Genomic DNA, 15,638 nt, shown 5'->3' with positions numbered 1-15,638 from the left:
TGCAAACGGATGAGAAACACTCCTGTTCTGTATCTGTAAAAAAGAATCACAAATAAATGTATATTAATAACTTTCAAATTTATACTATTCCATTACTGTACAAACACATTTTATATAAAAACTGACTAAGAAACTATAGCCCTGAACCACAAGTGTGAGGATGGTTAAAACACTACATGCATAGTGCATACTACTTTGAAGCAGTTCATGCCCTAAAGCCTACCTCACTAAAAGACTACATGCTAACTGACTGATGATTACAGTACTATAAGGAGATACACTGGGTGAGTAACAGGGTGTTTGCTAGAAGTGTATGAATACTGACTGGGGAATTGAAGGTGTGAAAGACAACTGTGTAGGTGGTTAGAGGCCTGCATGCATAGTGAATAGGCATTTGAAGCAGTCTATGTGCTAAGGCCTGGCTCACTGCATGAGTAGTTGGGAACTGACGGAATGATTAGAGTACAGCAAAGAGAGTGCCTGGGTGAATTTATAAGTGGTTGGCTTTTGACACAGTGAATGGATTAGTACTTGGTACTGAATGGATCACTAGAGGAGTGCAAAGGGAGTGACAGGATTTTTGCTGGACTGTATGGATACTGACTAGGGAATTGAAGACATGAAAGACAAGTGTATAGTATGTTAGAAGACTGCATGCATACTGCATAGACATTTGAAGCAGTCTATGTGGTAATGTATGGTTCACAACATGAGTACTTGGAAACTGACTAAATCATCAGACTACTGCTAGGACAGTGCCTGGGTAAAACTTTTAGATTTTCAGTTCTGGCACTGTGAAGAGAATAGTACATGGTACTGCACTTTAGTGTCAAACCCTGACTCATTTTATCAATGCATAAGCAAAGAATAGCTTCTAAAGCTACTAAAACTTGACAACATGACCGGTTTTAAAACAGTTATCTGTCAGCAAATACACGATGTTACCAAATGCTTCTATCACAATTCTTACCCAAATGTACACAGACTCACAGTGTGATTTTAGACAAGCAACACTATTCTAGGAGTTTACCAAAACTCATTCACTAGTCTAGAAGAGATAAGGGTACTGCACACAATCTACATATTTAAGTACAGCACATTAGTGTCAAAGCATGACTCATTTTATTAATGCATAAGCAAAGACTGGCTTCTAAAGCTACTAAAACTTGACAACATGACCGGTTTTAAAACAGTTATCTGTCAGCAAATACACAATGTTACCAAATGCTTCTATCACAATCCTTACCCAAATGCACACAGACTCACATTGTGATTTTAGACAAGCAACACTATCCTAGGAGTTTACCAAAACTCATTCATTAGTCTAGAAGAGGTAAGGGTACTGCACACAATCTACATATTTAAGTACAGCACATTAGTGTCAAAGCATGACTCATTTAATCAACGCATAAGCAAAGACTGGCTTCTAATGCTACTAAAACTTGACAACATGACAGGTTTTAAAAGAGTTATCTGCCAGAAAATACAAGATGTTATCAAATGCGTCTCTCACAGTGGTTCCCAAATGCACACAGACTCACAGTGTGATTCTAGACAACAACCACTATACCTGGGAGTTTACCAAAAATCATTCACTACTGTGGAAGTGATAAGGGAACTGCACACAATCTACATATTTCAGCACTGCACTTTTGTGTCAAAGCCTGACTCATTTAATCAAAGCATAAGCAAAGACTGGCTCCTAATGCTACTAAAACTTGACAACAAGACAGGTTTTAAAACAATTATCTGTCAGCAAATACACAATGTTACCAAATGCTTCTCTCACAGTGGTTCCCAAATGCACACAGACTCACAGTGTGATTCTAGACAAGCAACACTATCCCTAGCAGCTTACCAAAACTCATTCACTACTGTGCAAGGGGTAAGTAGACTACACACAATCTACATATTAAAGTACAGCACATTAGTGTCAAAGCATGAGTCATTTTATCAATGCATAAGCAAAGACTGGCTTCTAATACTACTAAGCCTTGACAACATGACAGGTTTTAAAACAGTTATCTGTCACCAAATACACAATGTTACCAAATGCTTTTCTCACAGTGGTTCCCAAATGCACACAGACTCACAGTGTGATTCTAGACAACAACCACTATACCTAGGAGTTTACCAAAAATTATTCACTACTGTGGAAGTGGTAAGGGAACTGCACACAATCTACATTTTACAGGACTGCAATTTTGTGTCAAAGCCTAACTCATTTAATCAACGCATAAGCAAAGACTGGCTTCTAATGCTACTAAAACTTGACAACATGACAGGTTTTAAAAAAGTTATCTGTCAATAAATACACGATGTTACCAAATGCTTCTCTCACAGTGGTTCCCAAATGCACACAGACTCACAGTGTGATTTTAGACAAGCACCACTATCCCTAGGAGTTTACCAAAGCTCATTCACTACAGTGGAAGTGGTAAGGGAACTGCACACAATCTACATATTTCAGGACTGCACTTTTGTGTCAAAGCCTGACTCATTCAATCAAAGCATAAGCAAAAACTGCATTCCAATGCTACTAAAACTTGACAACAAGACAGGTTTTAAAACAGTTATCTGTCAACAAATACACGATGTTACCAAATACTTCTCTCACAGTGGTTCCCAAATGCACACAGCCTCACAGTGAGATTCTAGACAAGCAACACTATCCCTAGCAGCTTACAAAAACTCATTCACTACTGTGCAAGGGGTAAGGAGACTACACACAATCTATATATTAAAGTACAGCACATTAGTGTCAAAGCATGACTCATTTTATCAATGCATAAGCAAAGACTGGCTTCTAATGCTACTAAAACTTGACAACATGACAGGTTTTAAAACAGTTATCTGTCAGCAAATACACGATGTTACCACATGCTTCTCTCACAGTGGTTCCCAAATGCACACATACTCACTTTGTGATTCTAGACAAACAACACTATCCCTTGCACTATACCAAAACACATTTCTTCATCTTGAAGGAGTATTACATTTTAGTATAGAAACATAACTCATTTCACAAATTCATAAACAATGACTGGTTTCTAATTCTACCAAAATATAAAAACAGCACAGTTATTTGTCTGCAAACACATGAAAAACACACATGCTTATCACAGAATGGTTTCTACATGCACACACACTGTCAATAAGATTGTAGAGAAAAAAAGTACTCCCTACACTTTAGCAGGAGAAATACATTAGTCTGATTAAAATCAAAATAGTCTACATCAATGTTCCCTCAAATTTATTTCCTCTATGTGTCCATGTGCGGCAGAATAAGGTCTCTGTGCGCTTCAGCCAAGGCTATGTGCGCCAAGAACCCGACCACGGGTGTAGACCCGGGCTTTAAATTGAATGAAAAAACTAGGGGGTTTATCAAAGGGGCGTGACCGATGCAATTAAGGGCATGGCTTAAAAGCAATTAAGCGAAAAATCTGTGCTTAGAATAGTGTGCCACCCGACTGATATTTTGCTTCTTCTGTCATTGCATCCAGATCAGTGGTCGAAGTGGGTAAAAAAAAGTAGGGGAACTGTAGGCGGAGAATCAGAAGGCTGGAATAACCTGATGATTGGATCAGTGGGCGGAGTTAGAGGTGTGGCCAGGATTGCAAAACATCCCAATCTTTCGTATTTGTTTGGCATTTCACTGACCAGTTACAGCTTATTATGCTATGTAATTCAACCAATGGATACACATGATTATTTAACGATTAATATGAGTTATTGACATTAAAATAAATTCACAAAGTGGGATATGTTTCTAATCACAGAATGTCCCAAATATGCTTCAAAGTGGAGGCACAAGCCATTTGTTTCCGAGCCATGGACTTTCTGTCGTCGGCAATATACACAGAGACAATCAATTTTACGTGTGTAAATCACTGTATGGGAAATGTTACATAAGACAAATGACTATAAGGTGTAGGAGTCACATGACAACCATATTAGTAGGCAGTATAGTTTAATAGTGATTGATCCGGAGAAACGCAAACTCAGAATTTAAAACTTAATACTAGGGGTGGGCGGAATTTGCGGAATTAACCTTCGCAAATTATCGCGAAAATGTTTTAAATTATCGCAAACAAGCAGAAATATCGCGAAGATGCGGAAGTTTTTTTCCGGCATGTTTGCGAGATTTTCTGCATGGTTGCGGGTCGCCAACTTACCCATGTGGTTGCTTGCGGGCGCGGCCATCTTGTTTTGAGTTGTTCTCGCGGTGCATGATCGCGAGAAGAAAGACGTGATCGCGCGACGCATGACGTCAATGCGGGCGCGAACTGTCGCGAGACAGCGCAAATGGCTAAAAACAATACAACATCTCATGGAGAACGCGACCGGATCAAGAAAACTTGTCGGCGAACGCAGGGATTCAGGTAAGGCGATCGCGCGCGCGTGAGAATATATTATTTTACAGCGCGAGCAAGAAACAAATTATCGCCAAGCTGCGGAAACCGGAATTTTTGACATTTTCGCGCTCTCCGCGGAACGCGAAAATGCCAAATTATCGCAATTTCCGCGAACGGAACGAAATTTTTGCCCAGGCCTACTTAATACCATGATTGGGGGCCACTTTAATAATCGTTATTGATTTCTATCCAAATGAACACTTTTTGCCACATTAGGATAATCAAAGGCTTAGGGAAAAAACCCATAAAACTCTAGTTTATACCTTGCAGTCTGTAAGCAGCTCTAAGATGAAAGTTAATAGCTCACTGTTCTTTGTTATGATTTTAACTTATAAACTTCAAGTAGCAAAAGAATCTTACTGACAAAAGCAGTAACCCACTGATCGATTTACAATATGTGCACTTTGTGATGGCCATGGTACATTTTCTTAGCAGCAGGCACATTTTCCCTCTGCGCTATCTATGCTGAGGAATTGCCTAGTACTTCCAAACCTCGTGATATTTGGGGCCCACTAACTGCATACCTGTTGACTATCACTGATGTCTGAATGCTCATGTCATTAATGTACTGTAATCCTCCACTGCCACATTGTATACCTGATTGATTACTATCAAGTGTTTGTGTGTCTACGATTGTCATCCAATTCATTGTCGATATCTCCTGCCACCCCGAGTGTATGAACTGTTAATGTGTCATCAATTGCTACAGCATAACCATCTGTATGTGCTCTTTTTGAATCTGAAATTGAAATAAATTAATACTAAAATTAAAAAAACCTCTGCACTATCTTTCCATGAGTCAAAACTTCCACTAGACAAAACTCCAAACTCGCTCTAGGAAGACTTTTATTCACTGGAGTTATCATGACATTTTTATTATTGCCGGAAATTGCTGTAGGCCAGGAAGGAGGCAGCAAGTGCTTTTAAAACCACAATATACAACACCCCCACTCAAAGTCAGCACCCGTTGCGGTCACACCGGTCGCACTGCCCTAGAGCCAGCACTTCTCCGGGGATCCTGTGACCTCAGTGACAGAGTCACTGTTGCTCTAGAGTCCGCTACTTCGTATGCCTGCCTGCAAGACTGGAGGTAAACTTCAGTATGAGTTGTGGTGGGTAAGCCTTCAAGGTGAACCCACACTTGCCACTGCTAGGGTCCACCTGCTGGTGTTAAGACACCAGGGCTTTTCCGAATTTGCAGGGCCTTCTAAAGTCTAGCATGAAAATGTGCTCCCTCAGGAGAGTGGTCTGGGGGACTGCTCATGAAGGCTGAACCTGATTCCCCAGTTCTAAATGTGGCAGCTCTGCCCCCAGTACTACATCCGCTCCCTCTCTGAACACCATACTGCCCCACTGAGAGAAATTCACACTGCCTTCAACTACAATCCAATTTGACCTGCTATAAACAACTGGATGCGTAACTTAACGCTTTTACACTCACTATTCAGAAATCAGTGAGTGCTTCTGCCTGAAAACTACAGTGCCCAGAAAGGACCCATTTCAATGTCCACTGCTTATATGCTCACAAAACATAAGCAGTATGGTTTAAAAAGACCACATTTGTGAACACAATGCTGCCGTACACATTTTGTTTTCCAATCCACCCATCAACCAGGTATTGCAGTACCTCCAGGTTTGGTGCACTTCCCCACCGGGGGAAACAGCGCTTGACTGGCAAACTCAGTAAAGTGACCCTAATATTTTTGGGATTTGAATAAAACCGATCTAGCCACTTTAGAACACTCCGTCTTGCTTTGTTTAGTTATTGATTTTTCATATTTTGAACCTTTTATTTCCCAGGCTGCACTTTGGAATAGAAAAATGTCAAAACGGCATTTCCAGCAAAAGTGTTTTTCTTTTTTGCATCCATTTCACAGGGGAACAAATGAATGACAGAAAGAAAGAGGGTGAGAACCATTTCTTGAGTCACGGTTTTCGGTAAGTGAGGAGGAGCTAGACAGACAGAGAGGGAATAAGAGTAAGAAAGAAGTGGCGCAGCTGCCAGCGTCAGTGCAGAAGCGGACACCTTCCTTGTCTCGTCTGGGCAGGAAGCAAGAGACCTTCACAATGGCCTACAATCAGCCCGCAGTCGTGTTTCATTAACTGATGACATCATCCATGTAATAAATTGGTGCATCTTCTCAACACCCTAATATAACCTTTGATACACCGACTCAAAATTTCAGACGGCCATTCTCAAAATCATAGATACTCCAATACCAATAACTACATACCCACTCATTGACTCTTAGGTCTACACACACCTCCACTCCTAGTCAGTCATGCAAATAATTATTCACACTCCAATTTACTCACCTATACAGTTATACACAAACAAGTTCACTTACTCATAAAAATACTACCACATTCTTACACTCTTATACAATTACTGATACAAGCACGAGCCAATCTCACAATCACACACTTTCACATATAGCCAGTTATATACTCTTACACACATATACACTGCCTTTCACATATGTAGTTTCTCACACATGTACCACTGAGATATAGATTCATTCACTAACACACCCATACATACACTCACCCAACCATACAGTCCATCACAGATGCACTCTTAAAACCATGCACCCATAGAATCACCCACTCACACATCTATGCACAGAGTCACACACACCCTACCCACACACTCAGGCACCCATACAGATACTCAGACAACCAATCAATAACCCATATAGACACTCATATAGCTGTTCACAAAACCATGCAGCCACTTATACACCAACCCACAGACACATACAGACATTCACACAGTTTAGTCACTAGTCTGCAGTAAGATACATTTAATGACTCACTTATAGAGTCAGTCATGCACCTAGAAAATCATCCATTCACACACTTATACACCCACTCATTCTTCCATAGGCCTTTCCCTATATATATTAAACATATTAAAACTTTACAGAAACACAGACTCACTGGATGACGTCATCAGTGATGTCATCAGTGATGTCATTTGAGATGTCATCAGTGATGTCATGAGTGATGTCACTGACCATGTCATGAGTGATGTAATATGTGACATCATCAGCAGTGCATTGCGGGGGCGCGAGTTACTGAACTAGCTATAATGGGGGAATTTCTAGGGTTTTGTACGAGGGAAATGTCCAGCTAACTATAACGCCTCAGAAACCTATGGTTTTTTTCAGTAAATATATATATATATATATATATATATATATATATATATATATATATATATTCACTGAAAAAAACATAGGTTTCATGCATGTTATAGTTAGCAATTGGCATTTAAAAAACCTTAGAAATTCACTGAAAAAACCATAGGTTTCAGGGGCGTTATAGTTAGCTGGACATTTCCCTCGTACAAAACCCTAGAAATTCCCCTGTTATAGTTAGTTCAGCTAACTATAACTCGTGCCCCCGCAATGCACTGCTGATGACGTCACATATTACATCACTCATGGCATGGTCAGTGACATCACTGATGACATCACTGATGACATCTCAAATGACATCACTGACATGCGTCCGTGGCGCGGTAGGGGTCCGCGGATCCCGCGAAGTATTTAACATTTAAAAAAACATATTTATGTATTGCATGTGAATATTCTAACAAGTCTTAAAACTAAGATATTTTGACATCTAATCCTATATTTCTTTTTAATTCAATTTCGCGGATGCGCGCTGGGTGCGCGGATCCCATGTGACCTGCACAAAAAGAGATTTGATTGGTTCATTACACTTCCTCTTCTAACTATTGAAAGACCCCACCCATTTCAATCATTCTTCTTTGAGCTTCTTTGGAGAACCATCTCTTTGGAGAGAAGAAGATTTTTTTAGACTAAGTATACACTTAGTTCTAACTTTTTGCAACCAAAAATGGCTTCAGGGCAGCAGTTATCACCTGCATCACCTCAAAGCTCTGAGGATGAATTTTTGCTGGAGGAACCACAGAAAAAACGTTTTGCTTCAGTGGTGTGGACATTTTTTACTTTTCCCGAAGGACAGAATAAGACCAATGCCACCTTGGTCACATGTAAGATTTGCAAAAGAGTCTTATCGAGAGGGGATCCTACCAATAAATACTCTTGCGGCACGGCAAGTATGATGAAGCACATGAGGAGCCTTCATCCAAACAATCTTGCACGTGAAGAGTGCCAACGGATGAGAGACACTCCTGCTCCTGCACCATCCACCTCATCGCAGCCGAGCACGTCAAGAGTGCATCCCTCAGACCAAACCTTGGACACCCGTCTTCAATTTCAATTACTAAAAAGAAAAGTGGCTAAGTGCTCAAACCCTCTTTCGAACCAGAAATAGGTTACAGTGCAAATAGAACTAAAGTGCTATGTACTACATAGTAATTCTCCACAGTGGCAACCATTTTGACATAATGTCTTAATGGCCTACCTGCAACAAATTCTAAAGTGCATGGAATACACTACATACACAATGGGGTCCCAAAAGTTAAAACACACAATAATACATTCATATACAATTTCATATTTGGTTAACTTAGAAAAAAAAAATATATATACACAATCAAAAGCCACCAATCTCAGCCACATTGTTTGTAAAGTACATTTATATAGATCAAGAATAAAATATCAATATAAAAATGCAATATAAAATGTGTGCCTGCTTAAAAAACAGAAATCTCTAACAACAATATATAATATTGTATGACACCATATATATATATATATATATATATATATATATATATATATATATATATATATATATATATATATATATATATTACCTACTAGGTAGTTATAGTTAGGACCCTGTTTCCATAGGAAAACCGCAACATTCTATTTGGAATAACTTTGGCGCCGGTCGACGAATCCTCGCAAAATTTTCAAAACTAATGGGGCGCTACGCTCCGCTCCTACCCTGAAAGTCTCGGGGGGATTCGTCAAGCGGGGGCTGAGAAAAAAGGGGGGGCCCAAAACGCGTTTTTCCCATACATTTTTCCATAGGACCTTTAGACACAGCTACAGCCCGAACGGCTGAACAGAGTTACTTGAAATTTGGCAGAGCGGTAGTCTACAGATCAAGGAAGTGCCTTTTGTAGGTCTGGTGTAAATCTGTTCAGTAGTTCCTGAGAAAATAGCATTTAAATCAATATATATATCTGTGGCAGCTTACGGTGCGCTTACCGTGCGCTTACGGTAAGCTTACCGTACGCGTACGGTGACGTGCGCGAGCGCGATTCTGATTGGCTGTTAGATCTTAGTAAACATTCGAATCGGTCGAAACCAGGAAGTGGCGGCCGCCATTTTCTCTCTCGCACTCTGAGGGGGGGAGGAAAAACAAAGCTTGAAAACATGTAAAGGGGCAGGTTAGACTGCTCCTAACCACCTAGCTTTGATTAAGGTGTCCCAAAAGATCCCCCAAGGCAAAAATTCAATTTTATTTTTTTTCGAAAAAACGCCGATTACGCTTACCGTACGCGTACGGTAAAAAATATTTAAAAAAAACATTTCCACACTTTCCCCACCCCGTGTGCAATAGGTGCCCGAATGGCACCTTTTGTGCATGGCATTTTCTAGTACGCAAAAATTAAAACATTACCTTTCACAACGAAGCGCATAATATGTCCTCCGTGTGCGGACGGTGCGCGAAGCGCATCGTGCGTACATGGCCCATCCAGCGTAACGTGGGCACGCGGTGCGCCTAGCGCACCGCGTGCCCACCGTGCGTTCACGGCACTAACTGCGTAAAGTGGGCGCGTGGTGCGCGAAGCGCACCGCGTGCTCACTGTGCGCGCACGGTGTTAAGTGGGCGCGCACGCCACGAATGGCGTAAAGTAACTTAGCATTTAAAAAACCGTAAAAATTCACTGAAAAAACCATAGGTTTCACACACGTTATAGTTAGGAATTAGCATTTAAAAAACCTTGCAAATTCACTGAAAAAAACATAGGTTTCACACATCTTATAGTTAGCTGGACATTTTACTCATAAAAAACCAATGAAATTCCCCCGTTATAGTTAGTGCAGGCAACTATAACTCACGCGACCGCAATCCTCTGCTGATGACATATGTGTCTTTATGAAAAAAAAATATTTGTAATATATGTATAGCTAAAATTTAATGGAAGAAGACATGGGCAAATAAGTGTCTAAATACAGTATTAGCATCAGCAGAGGATTGCGGTCGTGTGAGTTATAGTTGCCTGCACTAACTATAACGGGGGAATTTCATTGGTTTTTTATGAGTAAAATGTCCAGCTAACTATAAGATGTGTGAAACCTATGGTTTTTTCAGTGAATATATATATATATATATATATATATATATATATATATATATATATATATATATATATATATATATATATATATATATATATATATATATATATATATATATATATATGTATGTATATATATATTACCTACTGGCAGTCGCCAGTAGGTAGTTATAGTTAGGACCTATTTTCCATAGGAGATCCGCAACATTCTATTTGGAATAACGTTGGCGTCGATTGATGAATATTCGCGAAATTTTCCAAACTTTTGGCCAGCTCCGGTCCGCTCCCATCCCGAAAATTTCACGGTGATTCGTCAAGCGGGGGCTGAGAAAAAAGGGGGGTCCCAAAACACGTTTTCCCCATGCATTTTCCCATAGGACCTGTTGACGCAGCTACAGCCCGAAGTGATGAACGGAATTACACCAAATTTGTCAAAGAGGTAGTCCTCAGTTCAGACTCGTGCCTTTTGCTTAAATGGTGTAAATCCGTTCAGTAGTTCCTGAGAAAATCAAAAGTAAAATCACATATATATCTGGGCGGAGCCTAACCACACATCTCATCGTGAGATCTGATTGGCTGTCAGCACTTCATCCAAGAAGTGTTGGCAGCCATCTTGGGACCAATATACATGATAGCACCTCATTAAAAAGCATTGCAGTTAATAGAAGGTTTTAAGACTTTAGTTACATTTTAAATTATTTGTTGATGGTACCATACTCATTTTAGGAATTGTGGTGTGTTCTAAGGTGATTTTACCATGTGGAAAAGCCTTCTCCTGTGATATCATGAATCATGTTTGAGAGAAAACTATTTTCTCATGCTTTTCCCACAGAGGTTTGGAAGGTTATCTATAAGCTAAACTGAGAGCACATTTTCTGTAAATTCACATTATCTTTCTCAGTCATGTGAGAATGAAGTCTGACATTCTCAGTAAAACATGTACATCCAACAAGGGCAGAGACTGTCAGTGGATTCCTTTGTGTTCTACTGCAGCTTCCCAGAGTGTTCTAAAGAACAACTAGAGCGCTAACAGTCCTACTTATGACAAACCTATGGCACACCTGAAGCCATATTGGTTGGAATAAAGTGATAACTCTTAAAACATTTAATTTAAAAAGGAACAAAATGAGGGGGTTCATTTTGCCATAGAAAGTATGATTAGTGCTGCAGAAAGAAAAATTATGGCACATTTTGAGTGACTTCTCAAATCCTCTTCTGTTTCATTAAAACATTCTGACATGCAGACTGAAACATGCACTTTCAATACCAGCAGCAGACTTCCCTGGTGAGCAGTAGCTTTACTACAGTGATCTAATAAGCAACTAGAGTGCTAACATTCTGAATTTATGGCAAATGTGTGACACATCTGAATGCCTTCTTGATGGAATCATAGTTAAAAACTGAAAGTATTTTCTACTGAGGAGACTGTAGTAAATGAGGAAATTAGGAAACATCATAACAAATAAGTCTCAAAAATGGCCACCAGAAACAAAAGAGCCCAAATGTAGCCCAAATATCACCCAGATGTAGCCCAAGTATAGCCCAATGACAGAATGTCCCAGAGTGTTCTAACGAACAACTAGAGCTCTAACAGTCTTACTTATGACAGAAGTATGGCACACCTGAAGCCATCTTGATTGGAATAAAGTGGTAACACTTAAAACATTTCATTTACAAAGGAACAAAATGAGGGGGTACATTTTTCCATAGAAATTATGATTAGTGCTGCAGAAAGAAAAATTAGGGCACATTTTGACTTCTCAAATCCTCTTCTATTTCATAAACGAATTCTGACATGCAGACTGAAACATGCACTTTAAATACCAGCAGCAGGCTTCCATGGTGAGCAGTAGCTTTACTACAGTGATCTAATGAGCAACTAGAGTGCTAACATTCAGAATTTATGGCAAATGTGTGACACATCTGAATGCCTTCTTGATGGAACCAAAGTAAAAAACTGAAAGTATTTCCTACTGAGGAGTCTGCAGTAAATGAGGAAATTAGGAAACTTCCTAACAAATAAATCTCCCAAGATGGCCACCAGAGACAAAAGAGCCCAAATGTAGCCCAAATATCACCCAGATGTAGCCCAAGTATAGCCCAATGACAGAATGTTCCAGAGTGTTCTAACGAACAACTAGAGCGCTAGCAGTCTTACTTATGACAAAAGTATGGCACACCTGAAGCCATCTTGATTGGAATAAACTGGTAACACTGAAAACATTTAATTTAAAAAGGAACACAATGAGGGGGTTCATTTTGCCATAGAAATTATGATTAGTGCTGAAGAAAGAAAAATTAGGGCACATTTTGAGTGACTTCTCAAATCCTCTTCTATTTCATTAAAAAATTCTGATATGCAGACTGAAACATGCACTTTTAATACCAGCAGCAGACTTCCGTGGTGAGCAGTAGCTTTACTACAGTGATCTAATGAGCAACTAGAGTGCTAACATTCACCATTTATGGCAAATGTGTGACATATCTGAATACCTTCTTGATGGAATTAAAGTAAAAAACTGAAAGCATTTCCTTCTGAGGAGACTGCAGTAAATGAGGAAATTAGGTAACTTCATAACAAATAAATCTCCCAAGATGGCCACCAGAGACAAAGAGCCCAAATGCAGCACAAATATCACCCATAATGTAGCCCACATGTAGCCCAATGACAGAAGTGTGCAAAACACTTATTTTTTGTGTATTTGCAGTTTTATATAGTGCAGACTTGTCAGGTATTGGAGTGCTTTACATGAGCGTTGGTTATATCACACAAGATCAAATTCTTTTTGGTTGTAGACATGGGGAGATTAAGTGATTTGACCAGAATCACAGAATGTTGAGCTGAAGCAGAAACTCAAACCTGGTTCCCCAGTTGCAAAGTTTGCAGCTCTGGAAGTAACACCACATCCTCTCCCCTAGGTGCAACATTTAATCAAGTAGTCAACTGGATAAAAAAAAAAAATATTACAAATAATTTAAAAGTTCTTTGTCGCTATTTGAAAACTCAGAAAATATGTCCTCATTTTAGTTTTTTAGAGCACTAACCATAATTTTGATGCAAATAAGACCCTCTCATATATGTAATTTCTAAAGGAAATACTCTAGGTATTACAGTTTTGATTACATCAAGATGACGTCAGGCGTTCCACACTTTTGCAATAAATATAGAATGTTAGCAATCTAGTTGTTCATTGGGATACTGTTGAGAGGCAGAGGCCAGGGGCACGTACTCTGAAAATTGAAGGCAGGTAGGAGAGTGCAGATGCAACAATTTTACCACACTGGGCAGGCAGGAAGGGCAGTGGCAGCACAACAGACTATGGAGGGCAGTGGAAAGGGAGGCAGGGGCAACAAACCAACAATACAGGACTGACAAGAGAGGCTGTGGCAATATAATAGACCATTGTGGGCAGAAGGAAGAGGCAGTGGTAGTACAACCATACATGCCAACAGACCTGTTTCAGCCAGGAAACGTCCAATGTTTTTAAGCTCAAATGAGCTTTATTTGATCTGTCTCCTATCTACAATCTCCTCTTTTTCAATGTAACTCAAAGGGGAAAATCAATACCCCATTTTTTTTTCAAAATCTCTCTCTTACCAAGTTCAAAATGTTCGCAATTATGGTACATTGGATCATGGTAGGCAGGAGGAATTGGGGTGGGGACATGGACTCAGATAACAGAGGACAGGAGGAACATGGAGAGGTGCGCCAAACTGACCCTACAGGGCAGGCATCAGGGTTTGCAGCAGCACAATACACCACACAGCGCATGTGGGAAGGGAGTGCAGCACAACAATCCATAGAAAGCAATAGGGAGGGGACAGGACCATGCACATGGACAACAGAGAGCAGAGGGGAAAGAGGCAATGGTAGCTAGCTGACCATAATGGACAGACAGGAGAGAAAGCTGCAGCATTGAAGACCATAAAGGGCAGGAGAGACGGATCAGGGGCATTACAATGGAACAGACAAGCCAGGAGGGAGGGAATAGGGGTCTGCACATGGAAACAGAGGGCTGGGGTCAAGGGGGCAGGGCAGGAGCAGCAAGATGACCATGGAGGTCAGGCAGGATGGGCACTAGAAACAAGACACACCATGGAGAGCAAAAATGAGACTATGATGGCATACACACAGACCATGGAGGGAAGGTGGGAGGGGGTCAGGGCAGCTAGCTGACCACACAGGGAAGGTGGGAGGGGCCATGGCAGCACAGAAGACCATGCATGGCAAGCGGGAGAGTTAGTGGCAGCACAATGGCTATGATGGGCAAGAAGGAGGGTGCAGGGGCATGCACAAAGGACCATGGAGGATAGAAGGGAGGGTCAGGACTTGGGCACAGACATGAGAGTTCAGGGGAAGGGGCCTCACAACAAACCACGCGGGGAAGGCAGGAGGAGCAGTTGCAGCACAACAGACCAGGGAGGGCAGAAGGGCGTGGCAGTAAAATGGACCATGGAGGACAGGAGGAAGGGGATAGGGGCATGGCATGTGGACAGGCAGGGTGGAGGTGGCAGGGACAGGTTACACTGACAATGCTAGGCAGGTGGGAGGGGAGTGGCAGCTCAACAGAACACTCAGAGTAGATAGGAGTGGCAGGTCCATGGAACATGGTGGGCAAAAAGGATGGAGCAGGGGCATGCACAAAGACATCGGAGGGCATGGGGAAGGAGAATAGGGGCAGCAAGCTAAGCACAGAGGCTAAGCAGGAGGTCAAGCAGGTGATGGGCCATAGAATTGGGCAATGGAGGGCAGGAGGAGTGGACTGGTACATCATGCTAAATGGAGGGCAGTGGCAGCACATCAGACCATGCATGGCAAGAGGGAGGAGGCTAGTCCATGTATTCAGACAACAGAGGATAGGGAGGAGGTGGATGGGGCAGCAATCTAACTGTTCAGAGAAGGTGGGTATTAGGAACTTTATTGTTTTTAAAATGTGTGTCTGTGCGAACTACTTAAAATATGAACAAGTATGCAG

This window comes from Triturus cristatus, chromosome 1_2 (genome assembly GCF_964204655.1).
Source record: "Triturus cristatus chromosome 1_2, aTriCri1.1, whole genome shotgun sequence".
In the NCBI taxonomy this organism is placed as follows: Eukaryota; Metazoa; Chordata; class Amphibia; order Caudata; family Salamandridae; genus Triturus; species Triturus cristatus.
This window is presented reverse-complemented; position numbering follows the sequence as displayed.